Source organism: Ovis canadensis, chromosome 1, assembly GCF_042477335.2.
Source record: "Ovis canadensis isolate MfBH-ARS-UI-01 breed Bighorn chromosome 1, ARS-UI_OviCan_v2, whole genome shotgun sequence".
In the NCBI taxonomy this organism is placed as follows: domain Eukaryota; kingdom Metazoa; phylum Chordata; class Mammalia; order Artiodactyla; family Bovidae; genus Ovis; species Ovis canadensis.
Genome location: NC_091245.1, coordinates 243,854,772 through 243,868,243, shown reverse-complemented (window position 1 = coordinate 243,868,243; position 13,472 = coordinate 243,854,772). Strand labels below are relative to the sequence as shown.

At 36.7% G+C, this 13,472-nt stretch overlaps 1 non-coding gene across 1 annotated transcript; it reads left to right on the top strand.

The window, feature by feature from the left end:
- The first annotated feature begins 9,282 nt into the window (after positions 1-9,282).
- On the top strand, positions 9,283-9,389 carry LOC138431225 (U6 spliceosomal RNA). Its single transcript, XR_011253600.1, has one exon. It is a non-coding gene; the product is annotated as a U6 spliceosomal RNA (small nuclear RNA).
- The last annotated feature ends 4,083 nt before the right edge of the window (positions 9,390-13,472 follow it).

Below are 13,472 nucleotides of genomic sequence, written 5' to 3'. Positions count from 1 at the left end.
AAATGAGTACTGAACGTCAGGTTATTAAATGTACAAAATTGATAACAAATGCCAAAAAGCAAAGATTAAAAATCTAGATTAGAGGTTAGATTCTCAAAAATACAATATTAAAGAAAAAAAAGTCACAAAATTATATATATATATATATGAATCTTGCTTAAAAATAGGGTCTTTTTGTATTTTGCAAAGTAGTCTGTTTAGTTCAGTTCAGTTGCTCAGTCGTGTCCGACTCTCTGCAACCCCATGAATTGCAGCACACCAGGCCTCTGTGTCCATCACCAACTCCCAGAGTTCACCCAAACTTATGGGCATCGAGTCAGTGATGCCTTCCAGCCGTCTCATCCTCTGTTGTCCCCTTCTCCTCCTGCACCCAATCTCTCTCAGCATCAGGGTCTTTTCCAATGAGTCAACTCTTTGCAATCAGATGGCCAGAGTATTGGAGTTTCAACTTTAGCATCAGTCCTTCCAATGAACACCCAGGACAGGTTTCCTTTAGGATGGACTGGTTGGATCTCCTTGCAGTCCAAGGGACTCTCAAGAGTCTGCTCCAACAGTTCAAAAGCATCAATTCTTCGGTGCTCAGCTTTCTTCACAGTTCAACTCTCACATCCATACATGACCACTGGAAAAATCATAGCCTTGACTAGATGGACCTTTGTTGCCAAAGCAATATCTTTGCTTTTCAATATGCTATCTAGGTTGGTCATAACTTTCCTTCCAAAAAGTAAGCATCTTTTTATTTCATGGTTGCAATCACAATCTGCAGTGATTTTGGAGCCCCCCAAAATAAAATCTTTCACTGTTTCCCCATCTATTTCCCATGAAGTGGTGGGACCAGATGGCATGGTCTTAGTTTTCTGAATGTTGAGCTTTAAGCCCACTTTTTCACTCTTCTCTTTCAGTTTCATCAAGAGGCTTTTGAATTCCTCTTCACTTTCTGCCATAAGGGTGGTGTCATCTGCATACCTGAGGTTATTGATCTTTCTCCCGGCAATCTTGATTCCAGCTTGTGCTGCTTCCAGCCCAGCATTTCTCATGATGTACTCTGCATATAAGTTAATTAAGCAAGGTGAGAATATACAGCCTTGACGTACTCCTTTTCCTATTTGTATCCAGTCTGCTGTTCCATGTCCAGTTCTAACTGTTGCTTCCTTACCTTCGTATAAGTTTCTCAAGAGGCAGGTCAGGTGGTCTGGTATTCCCATCTTTCAGAATTTTCCACAGTTTATTGTGATCCAGACAGTCAAAGGCTTTGGCATAGTCAATAAATCAGAAATAGATGTTTTTTTGGAACTCTCTTGCTTTTTCCATAATCCAGCGTATGTTGGCAATTTGATCTCTGGTTCCTCTGCCTTTTCTAAGACCAGCTTACAATGTGGAATTTCATGGTTCACATTTTGCTGAAGCCTGGCTTGAAGAATTTTGAGCATTACTTTACTAGCATGTGAGATGAGTGCAATTGTGGGGTAGTTTGAGCATTCTTTGGCATTGCCTTTCTTTGGGATTGGAATGAAAACTGACCTTTTCCAGTCCTGTGGCCACTGGTGAGTTTTCAAAATTTGGTGGCATATTCAGTGCAGCACTTTCACAGCATCATCTTTTAGGATTTCGTGTTTGACTTTTTGCAACCCCATGGACTGAATTCTCTAGGCCAGAACAATAGAGTGGATAGCCTTACCCTTCTCCAGGGGATCTTCCCAACCCAGGAATTGAACCCAGGTTTCCCACATTGCAGACAGATTCTTTACCAGCTGAGCCATAAGGGAAGCCCTGCAAAGCAATAGTAGGTATAAAAATGAAAATTTAAGAAGTAATAGAGGACTTAAAAATAAAAAAAATTTTAAGAAATTTAAAAAATGATAATAGTAAAAATATATCTAGCACTTTCTCTAGTGTTTTTGTGAACTGTGTGGGGTAAGTTCATTTTCAGATAGTTCCTTAATCTGTCTTATACGTCTCAAGATTTATAGGCCCCTTCCTATATAGTTGGTGCTAACTACAGGGTTTTAATCTATTGAAACTGTCACTTCCAAAGCGGTTCTCTGTGTTTATTTTAGGTTCTTCTTTTTGCTGCTCTCTTCAGTGTGTAATTTCCACCCTTACACTAGGGGGTGGTGGTGGTCAGTTTTTTAGTCTTACTTGTTGAGTTGTGCTGTAGAGAGGGAGGAACACTGCAAACAAATATCACTGTCATGTGTGGGGAGTGCTTGCAGTGTCTCGGCCACACTGGGTTTGCCCCTGCTCACGGCGTGTATGTTTTCCCAGTCTATACTGTTCAGGCTTTAGGTTGCTCTAGTTCAAACTGTCTGAGGCAGGCCCTGGGTTGCATGCACTTCCCAGGTCTAAGCCGCTCAAGTTCAGCTTCTCGGGTACTTCACAAAGGTGCAGACTTGGTTGGGCCTGCGTTTTGTGCCCTTCCCAGGTCTGAGCAGCTCAGGTGACTAGGTGCTTGGCGAGCGCAGTCGCCCCCAGTTGAAGGCTGCGTCTTATTGCCTCCCCTGTCCCAGCCACTCTTTCTTCTGGGTGTACAACCGATGCGCCTTCTAAGGTGTGGCATGTGTCTCTTCTGGGGAGCTGATCTCTGGCTGCAAGCCTCAGAGCAGATGTCGACAATCCAGAATCGCAAGAAGTCTTGGTTAGCAATGAAGCCTGCTTGCCGTTTGGTAGATGATGTCTCTCTGGGCCTGCGATTGCCCCCTTCTGGCTCTGGCTGCCCTCACCTGCCTGTCTCTGGCTGGGGATGGGCTGGTGTGCAGCCGGGTAGCTTTGCTCAGTCATTTGTTCTGTGAGCGGGCCTGGCAATGTGTTAGGTTAGGGCTTTTCATGGGATGGGTGTCCCAGAGTCTAGGTTGCTATCTGAAGTTATTTCCCTCAGATTGCACTTGGGGCATTCATTACACGTTCTTTACCCTAAGCAGTGCGGCCTACACCTCCTTGTCCAGTCCCCGCTTGCTAGTGGTGGATGTGAGCATCTATGTTGCTTCTCCACTGGGAGTTGCCATTAGGCTCGTAATCTGTGCGCTTTAATTATTTATTTATTTTTCCTCCCGGTTATGTTGCCCTCTCAGGTTCCAAGGCTCGCCACAGACTCACTGGTGACAGTGTTTCCTGGTGTTTGAAAACTTCTCTCTTTTTTAAGACTCCCTTCCTGGGACGGATCTCCGTACCTACCTCTTTTGCCTCTCTTTTTATCTTTTATATTTTTTCCTACCTTCTTTTGAAGACAATGGGCTGCCTTTCTGGGTGCCTCATGTCCTCTGCCAGCATTCAGAAATTGTTTTGTGGAATTTGCTCAGCGTTCAAATATTTTTCCAATGAATTTGTGGGGGAGAAAGTGGTCTCCCCGTCCTATTCCTCCTCCATCTTAGGCCACGGAATTCTTAATATTAACTAGCAGCAAAATAGACTTTAAAGCAAAAATTGTAAAGTGAGAAAGAGAAGGATATCTGATTATGAAAAAAGAGGTCAATTGAACAGGAGGATATATAAATTATAAATATCTATGTACCCAGCAAAAGAGAATCTAAATATATAAAGCAAATATTAACAAACATAAAAGGAAGCACAATATTAGTAGGGAAGTTAATATCCCCCTTACATCAACAGATAGATTTTATAGACAGAAAATCAGTTAGGAAACATTAGCCTTAAATGACACATCAGACCAGACACACTTATTAGACATATACCAAACACTACCCAAAGGAATGGAATGCACATTCTTTTCAAGTGCCTATGGAATAAATCATAGACTAGATTACATACTAGGCCACAAAACAAGTTTCTTTAAGTTTAAGAAGATTGAAATAATTTCAAGCATGTTTTCTGACCACAATTGTATAAACCTAGAAACCAACCACAAGACAACTAGAAAAACATAAACATGTGCAGGCTAAACAACAAGCTTCTAAACAGTCAGTGGGTTAATGAAGAAGTCAAAGAGAAATAAAAAATATCTTGAGACATGTAAAAATAGAAATATAATTTCCCCAAATCTGTGGATCCATAGTGGAGAAAAGACAATCTCTTCAGCAAATATTGGAAAAACTGGACAGTTACTTGCAAAAGAATGAAGCTGGAATACTTTCTTGTATACAAACACAAAGTCAAAATGAATTAGACTTAAATGTAAGAACTGAAACTGTACAGTCCCAGAAGAAGTCATAGGCAATATAGTCTTTGACATCAGTTTTGGCAATACTTTTGTCTCCACAGGGAAGAGCAGCAAAGCAATAATCAATGGGACTGCCTCAAAAATTAATTTGAAAAGATAAATGCACCTCTGTGTTCATTGCAGCATTATTTACAATAGCCAAGATATGAAAGCAACTTCAATGACATCAATAGACAAATGGATTAAGAAAATGTGGTATGTATATATATATATATATAGTGGAGTATTACTCAGAGATAAAAATGAGTGAAAAGAATGAAGTCCTTTTTAACAACATAGATGGACCTAGAGGATTTATACTCAGTGAAATGTCAGACAGACAAAGACAAATAACATATGACTTCACTTGCATGTTGAATCTAAAAATCAAAACAAAGACTACAAAACAGAAACAAACTGAGATATGGAGATAAACTAGTGGTCTCTAGAGGGGAAGGGAGGGAATTGGGTGAAATACATAAAGGGGATTAAGAACTACAAACTTCCTAGATATAAAATGTCATGAGGATTTAATGGACAGCATAGGGAATATAGTCAATAGTATTGTAATAACTTTGTATGGTAACAAGTTACTAGATTTATTTTGATAATTAATTTGGAATATATATAAATGTAGAATTATTACGTTGTACACTTGAAACTAATACAATATTGTATGTAAGCTATACTTCTATAAAATCAAAAGGAAAAAGTTATACATTAATCATAGACAAATATTCTAGCTTTGTTTTTCTGTTTTCAAACCATATGTGAATGTAATCATGCTATTCTTTGATGTTTTGCATCTTTCATCCAGCCTTATGTTTATAAGATTCATGTGTATCGTTGTGAGTAAATTTAAATTGTTTATTTTCATTGTTCTGCAATGTAGTGTTCCATTTCATCATACCACTCTTAATGGACTTGAGTTGTTTTTAGTTCACATACCTTTCTTCACTGTAGTCATCAGTCTAGAATTGCTGTGTTACAATATATAGAGAGTGATTTTTTTACTTGACTATATGATGCCTATGTGTTTGCCAGTGTTTATGTCAGTTGTACTCATGATAGTTTCTATTGCTTCCCATTCTTGTTAACATTTCTCATGGTTTGGATTGTAATTTTTGAAATAATCTGATTTTAAAAGTTATTTTTGAAATAATCTGATTTAAAAATTATTTTTAAAATTTAATATTTCCTATTATACTTTTAATTAGTATTTTCCTTTATCTAAATAAATTCTTTTGTTTATAAGACATTCATATATTTTATTTTATGCAGTGGACATCGAGGTTATTTCCCCATTTTCTGTCTAGTTTTCCATTTTCTTCATTTGGTTTGTAGTTCTTTTTATATTACTGAAACTATTATTTTGCCTGTTACATTTGTTGCAGATATCATCACCTGTGGGTTGCCCTTTTACTCTCTTAACAGTGTTTTTGAGAAACAGAATTTATTAATTTTAATGAAGTGCAATAGATCAGTTTTTGCTTTTCTCATTACTTCTATTTTTTGATTAATTTTTTTTGAGTGAGTATGTTTTGTTTAAAAAGGCTCTATCCCAATGTTGCAAAGACTTTGTATGGTAACAGATGGTAATTAGACTTGTCATGGTGATTATTTTGTAATGTATAAAACATTGTATCACTGTGTGATACACCTGAAATGAACATTATAAGCCAATTATCTCTTCTATATGAAGTCTATAATCTGAAAAGGTGAACAATAAAGCTTCCAGGAGCTAAATAAGGAAAGTCTCTTTATGACTAGGAGATAGAAAGATTTCTTAAATAAAAGACAAAATATGTGTGACCTGAGTTGATTCTTATTTTGTGTAAAATGTAAGGTCAGGATTCACTTACATATATATATATATATGTGTGTGTGTGTGTGTGTGTGAGTGGAAATTCTTCAGTTGTGTCTGATTCTTTGTGACCCCATGGACTGTAGACTGCCAGGCTCCTCTGTCCATGGAATTCTCCAGAATACTGGAGTGGTTATCCATTCCCTTCTTCAGAACTGTGATAGTGCAATTTATTGAATTTGATTCTTTTCCCATTGCTGTGCATGCTGTCTTTGTCATGAAAATTTCATTCTGTTTTATTGGCCTATTTGTCTAATTTATGCCAATTAAACACCCTTTTAGTTGAGAACTGATGGAGCAAGTGCTTCCACTTTCTTCCTCTTCAAGAGTGTCTTAGCTATACATCTATATTTTTGCATTTCCTTAAACACTTTTGATTTATCCCTGGTGACTCAGATGGTAAAGAATCTGTTTGGAATACAGGAGACCCACTTTTGATCCCTGGGGTGGGAAGATCCCCTGGAGAAGGGAATGGTTACCTGTCCAGTATTTTTGCCCAGAGAATTCCATGGACAGAGGAGTCTGGCAGGCTACAGTCCATGGAGTCGCAAAGAGTCAGCCACGACTGGGTGACTAACACTTTCATAAAAACTTTAGAATTAGCTTGTCAAGTTACACAAAATATCATGTTGGTATTTGATTGGGATTGTATTAAATCTGTAGAAAAATACTGGCAGAATTAACATAGTTTCTATATTGAGTCTTCCAGTATACAAACATAGTTATGTATCCATTTTTTGTGTTTTTTTTAATGTTTCTAGAAGCATTTTATAATTTTTTCTTATACATGTTTCATTGGATTTATTCCTAAGCAGTCAATTTTTTGATGCTATTGTCAATGGATTTTTAAAAATCGAATTTTTTGTTTTTGTAGACGTATAAAAATGCATTTAAGTAGTAATTTTTTATTCAGCAAGTTTATGAAACCTCATTATTTACAGTCATTGATGTATCTGTTCTGTTTTCTATGTAAATGATCATATATCTTGGAACAATGACAGTCTTATTTGTGGTCCTAATTTTTTTCAATAGTTGGTCTTATTGTACTGATTATGACATAATTAAAATGTTTAATGGAAGTGTGAGTAGAGAACATTTTTGTGATTTTCCCCAACTCAAAGTGAAAATTTGTAGTGTTTCATCACTTATTATGATGCTTGCTTTAGGTTTTTTATAGATACTCTTTTTTAGTATTTCAAAGTTCCCTTCTATTGTGACCAGTTGTTTTTGTTTTTTTTTTTTTAAAAACCATTAACAAATCATAAATTTTACCAGTGTGTTTTCTACATTTATTGAGATGATTGCATAATTTTTATTTTTAATCTATGTAGTAAATTGTATTGAATCTCTGTTGTTGTTCAGTTGTTCAGTTGTGTCTGCTTCTGTGACCCTATGGACTACAGCACACCAGGTTTCCTTGTCCTTTATTATCTCCTGGAATTTGCTCAAACTCATGTCCATTGAGGCAATAATGCCGTCCAATCATCTCATCCTCTGTTGCCTCCTTCTCCTGCTTTCAGTCTTTCCCAGCATCAGAGTCTTTTCCAATGAGTCTGCTCTTCACACCAGGTAGCCAAAGTATTGGAACTTCAGCTTCAGCATCAGTCCTTCCAATGAATATTCAGGGCTGATTTCCTATAGGATTGATTGATATTATTTTAATTTTTTTTCTTTCATCATTATCATATATTACAGATGATGTACTAGGCACTGGGAATATAAAGATGAAGAAGCTTTGTTCCAGCCCAGGTGTTCTTGTTCTGGTGGAGGATATAATGAGCATTGTATAATTATACAAGGTGACACATGCTATGGGAGAAGCAAGGGAGGAGCTGATTCTGTGCCAGCAAACGGATTGGGTCGAGGATGGTACCTGGAGAGGAACCATTTCAAGATGGACTTCAAAGGCTGTATACCCAGACAAAAGAGGAAAATGTCATTCAAGAGAGATTGCATAGGCAATGGCATACTCAGAAAACACTAAGGACTTCAGGGTGTGGGAAAATCCAAGAGACAGGTTTAAAAGACATTTTGCAGGTTGAATTGATATGACTTATTGTTCATTTGAATCTAAGGACTGACAAAGACAATGTAAGGACATTGCCAAAGATGACCCTGTGTTTTGGTCTTCTGGTTTAGCTAATCAGTGGAGGGGATATTTAGTTCTGAGCATTGTGAGCTCTTGAGGTGAGTCTGTCAAATTTACCTGACGGTACTGGCTGGGCTACTAAAACTCTAGTTTGAGATTTAGGGTGTGGCTTCTATTAGAGATTTGCGCTGCTTCATATGGTCTTGGGCTGTCACTAGTTACTTGCTGTCATAAAGAAAGCATTTAAGTCTGATCTTTCGGTCAAAGAGCATGACAGAGTCCATTTACTCTACATTAATTTTAGGTTTTAAAGAATAGGTGCTGTCTTTTACTTTAGGAATTTTATTGAAGAGAAATCTGAAAGACAGAGAAATTGTAATATATGTATTCTCCTGTAAGTATAATTTAAAGTGAGAGAAGGAATTTATAGTAAAGTTCTTCTTTTTTTTTTGGAGATTTAAGGTTGTTTTATTAGAGGGAATTATTTTGACAATAGAAAATTCATAAAAGCATAGATTCCCTCCCACCCTCACCAGCCAAGGAAGTTTTCTGACTCCTTGCCTAGTTGTGTTTTCTATATTTTTTTTAAACCTTTTGTTTTATATTGGGGTATAACAGATTAACGATGTTGTGATAGTTTCAGGTGAACAGCAAAGGGACTTGCAAAGTGAAATCAATTATGATTTCAGATATACATGTACCTGTATCCATTCTCCCCAAAACTCCTCTCCCATTCAGCCTGCCGCATAACCCTGAGCAGAGTTCCCTGTGCTATACAGTAGGACCTTGTAACTTGTCCATTTTAAAATAACTCCCTAGTTATCTCATTTCCCCAGTCTTCCCCCTTGGCAACCATAATACAGTAAAGTTCTTCAGAAGGAAGGGGTAGATTAATCAAGACCTCACCCCATGTATTCTTTTACCACTCTTGTACTTCTTCAAAACTTCAGTGGGAATTTAAAAAACAGGCAAACTGAGGGTAATGGTAATTGGTGATTTCTCTGATTGCTGGAGGATAAAAAAGAATCACTTGCAGTCTCACAAAAGACACATAAAAAGAGATAGCCTTGTTAACTATAAGGGGCTTGGTATTATCCATACTGTTTATTAAAACTTTAATTATTTGCTCAATGTCACTTCAATGGAAATTTCTTATTGATTAAAAATTCTATGTCAGTGCTCGCTTTGGCAGCACATATACTAAAATTGGAACGATACAGAGAAGATTAGCATGGCCCCTGCGCAAGGATGACACGCAAATTCGTGAAGCATTCCATATGTTTACTAGATCACTTTCTAACACCACACACAAAAATAAACTCAAAATGGATTAAAGATCTAAACGTAAGACCAGAAACTATAAAACTCCTAGAGGAGAACATAGGCAAAACACTCTCCGACATACATCACAGCAGGATCCTCTATGATCCACCTCCCAGAATATCTGGAAATAAAAGCAAAAATAAACAAATGGGATCTAATTAAAATTAAAAGCTTCTGCACAACAAAGGAAACTATAAGTAAGGTGAAAAGACAGCCTTCTGAATGGGAGAAAACAATAGCAAATGAAGCAACTGACAAACAACTAATCTCAAAAATATACAAGCAACTTATGCAGCTCAACTCCAGAAAAATAAACGACCCAATCAAAAAATGGGCCAAAGAACTAAATAGACATTTCTCCAAAGAAGACATATGGATGGCTAACAAACACATGAAAAGATGCTCAACATCACTCATTATCAGAGAAATGCAAATCAAGACCACGATGGGGTACCATTTCATACCAGTCAGAATGGCTGCGATCCAAAAGTCTACAAGCAATAAATGCTGGAGAGGATGTGGAGAAAAGGGAACCCTCCTACACTGTTGGTGGGAATGCAAACTAGTACAGCCACTATGGAAAACAGTGTGGAGATTCCTTTAAAAATTGCAAATAGAGCTGCCTTATGACCCAGCAATCCCACTGCTGGGCAGACACACTGAGGAAACCAGAATTGAAAGAGACATGTGTACCCCAATGTTCATCGCAGCATTGTTTATAATAGCCAGGACATGGAAACAACCTAGATGTCCATCAGCAGATGAATGGATAAGAAAGCTGTGGTACATATACACAATGGAGTATTACTCAGCCATTAAAAAGAATACATTTCAATCAGTTCTGATGAGATGGATGAAACTGGAACCGATTGTACAGAGTGAAGTAAGCCAGAAAGAAAAACACCAATACAGTATACTGACACATATATATGGAATTTAGAAAGATGGTAATGATGACCCTGTATGTGAGACAGTAAGAGACACAGATGTGTAGAACGGACTTTTGGACTCTGAGGGAGAAGGAGAGGGTGGGATGATTTGGGAGAATGGCATTGAAACATGTATACTATCATGTAAGAAACGAAGTGCCAGTCTATGTTCAATACAGGATACAGGATGCTTGAGGCTGGGGCACGGGGATGATCCAGAGAGATGATATGGAGTGGGAGGTGGGAGGGGGATTCAGGATTGGGAGCTTGTATACACCCGTGGTGGATTCATGTCAATGTATGGCAAAACCAATACAGTATTGTAAAGTAAAATAAAGTAAAAATGAAAAAAAGAATTCTATGTCAAATTTACAAGCAATTGTGTGTTTCAGGGAGGTATAATGGGGGCTTCTGTGGTCCTGATAATGTTCTGTACTTGATCATAACTTATTTCACTTTGCAAGTTTCATTAAGCTGTACACTGAAAATCTATGGATATTTGGGATATATTTTATACATCAATGAAATTTTTGCTCTAAAAAGTTACAGTACATGTTTCAGATATACATAATGTGCTTATTTCTTGTGCTTTTTTTTTTAACAAGTACATGCTCTGCAGTGAAATAACTTGATTAGAAATCCTTTATATTTTTACTTGTTTTTGTCTGTTGGATTTGCATATGTTTTCAGGTAGTCACATAAAAATTGCATTACACGAAGAAAACCAGTTTGAAAAACACAGAATGTGCTCTGTGTGTGTCAGGTGATTTAAGGTTTTCCAAACAGGGTTCAGAGATTCCATTTATGTACCCAAACTGCAAACTAAAACTTAGATAAATGCTTCCCTGAGGTGAAGTTAACTTGCCTGGGACAGAAGACTTTTTAAGGATGCCAGTTTGCCCACTGTATGGCCAAGTGTTTATTCAGCTGAGGCTTGGATGAAAGCCACCACATCAATGTCACAGTCTCAGCACATGTGAGGAAAATACATGTGATACATAGCAAATTAGGTGTCATGCTCTTGGAAGGGTGGAATGGGATTGATTTGCCACTTTTAGCAATGCTTTTTACTGTCAGCTGTGGCTTTGAGTAAAGCATTAGAGATTCTTGTCACAGATGTTTCTTTCATAAACTGTTGTGGGAGAATGACATTCTGCAAAAATGGTTTACTACTCTTCTTTCTTCTCTTGGGGAAACAAAGTACGCTCACCATCCTCACCAAATGGACTCAAGGAGCGTTCTTCATTTCTCCCACAATGGCATTAGGTTCATGACATTTATGAAGTTGATTTTAGAACTTAGTGGGCAAATGTAGTGTGTAGAGGTATTTGCTCAAAGTATGCGCCATTGAGTCTAAGACTCATTATGGGGGAGGGTAGAAACCAGCCCATTATTTGGTGTTTAAAACTGAAATTTAAAAATGTTTGTGCAATTTTTATTTAATGGTTCACAATTGATTAAAGTAATTAATCTTTTTAGCATGTTATGCTCCATACAAACTACTACATTGTCAGAAGTTAAGAATTCTCTATAGCTCAGCCATTGTTTATAAGATGATGAAATTTATGAACTTAATATTTGTATGGAAAAAGCATGATTAAAACTATTTGATGATAATTTTAAACTTAAGGGACAAGAGTTGCTTATCCATGGAGAATTTTAATTCATAACTTCCACTTGGTATAATTTTCATTGAGAATTTGGTGAGTAAATGTAAGCATTCTGTACATAAGTATCTTCCTGCTGAACACAAACACAGTTGCTATGGCAACTGCAACATCACATGGGATCTAAGAGATAGAAAGAATATTTTACAAAATGTGTGTTATCCATGTGTCATATTAATTTTCCTACTTTATACCATGTAGAAGTCAGAATATTTTCCTCTGAAGCTATGTTGTTATCCAGTATTAAATTATTCATTAAAGTTTTTTTTTAAAAAGTTCCAGATTTCCTACAGAAGTTTTTTTCTCTTTTTAAAATATAAATGCATACCAATTGGGGTATGCAAACTATCACTTGCCAATTTAAATAATGAAGGTTAAAATAAGGCAATTGCCTGTTTTTAAAAAATAAGTTGATTATCTTTTAAAACTGATGTGAAAAAATAATGTACAATACTGTTTTCAAGTGTAGGGAAAGCAAACCATAATAAAGCAGGTCATGCTTGATGGGTGAAACACTTGGTTGTCTTCCACCAGGTTGCAAATATGAAGTCTTACATGTTTGTTTTGAAAGACTCCCATCCTTTTCGCTGACAGGGAACTTAAATTTTTGATTAATTGAGTGTAAATGAATGAGAAACAGATGGTGAAAATATAATTTTTGATACAGATGAGTTTAAAGTTATACTTTCCTAAATTGTGTTTTTTTTCTTAAACACCTAGCAATTTATTCACTCTGAGGTCTGGATGGAGTCCTCTGTGAAGCAGAAACATGTCATGGAGCTTTTCTGTATAATTACACTCTAATTCTATGTTTCAAAGTATCTGTTCTTATTGCACTCTGGAGTCAGTTTTATGGTGGAAAGGTTTAAGAGTGTTTTCCTAAAATCATCTTTACAACTCTTTCTTATGTGAAACAGGCTGTGTTCTCTAGAAGTCTTCCTAAGTAACAAGTTCACTGAACTATGATGGAGTGTGTGTGTGTGTGTGTGTGTGTGTGTGTATGTGTGTGTGTGTGTGTGTATTTAAAAGGAAAACCTAATGAATGGAATGAAAGTGTATGCTGATTGTTGGACTTAACTGATACTGGGCTTACTTACTACTTTACTGATGGAAATCTCTCAGACTACCCGTATGTACAGTAGCAATATTCAAATTTGACTGCCCTTGAAGATAGAACGTTTGTTTCTTTAAATGCCTTGTCTGGAAGTAAAGGCAATATATGACTCCTAGGTTATGGGGGGGGGGGTGCTATATTATGTCCCATATCCTTACAACGTAGTCCTCCAAACACAGATGAATGAGATGCAGAAATTGGTTAATTAAAAAAGACATGTGTGCTCTCTTTAGTACTATACCTTTTATTAAAATAAGAATAAACAACTGCTCAGTAAGGCATGGTTAGTCGTAAGAAAATATAAAATATGAAGAAATAAGAAACCCAAACATC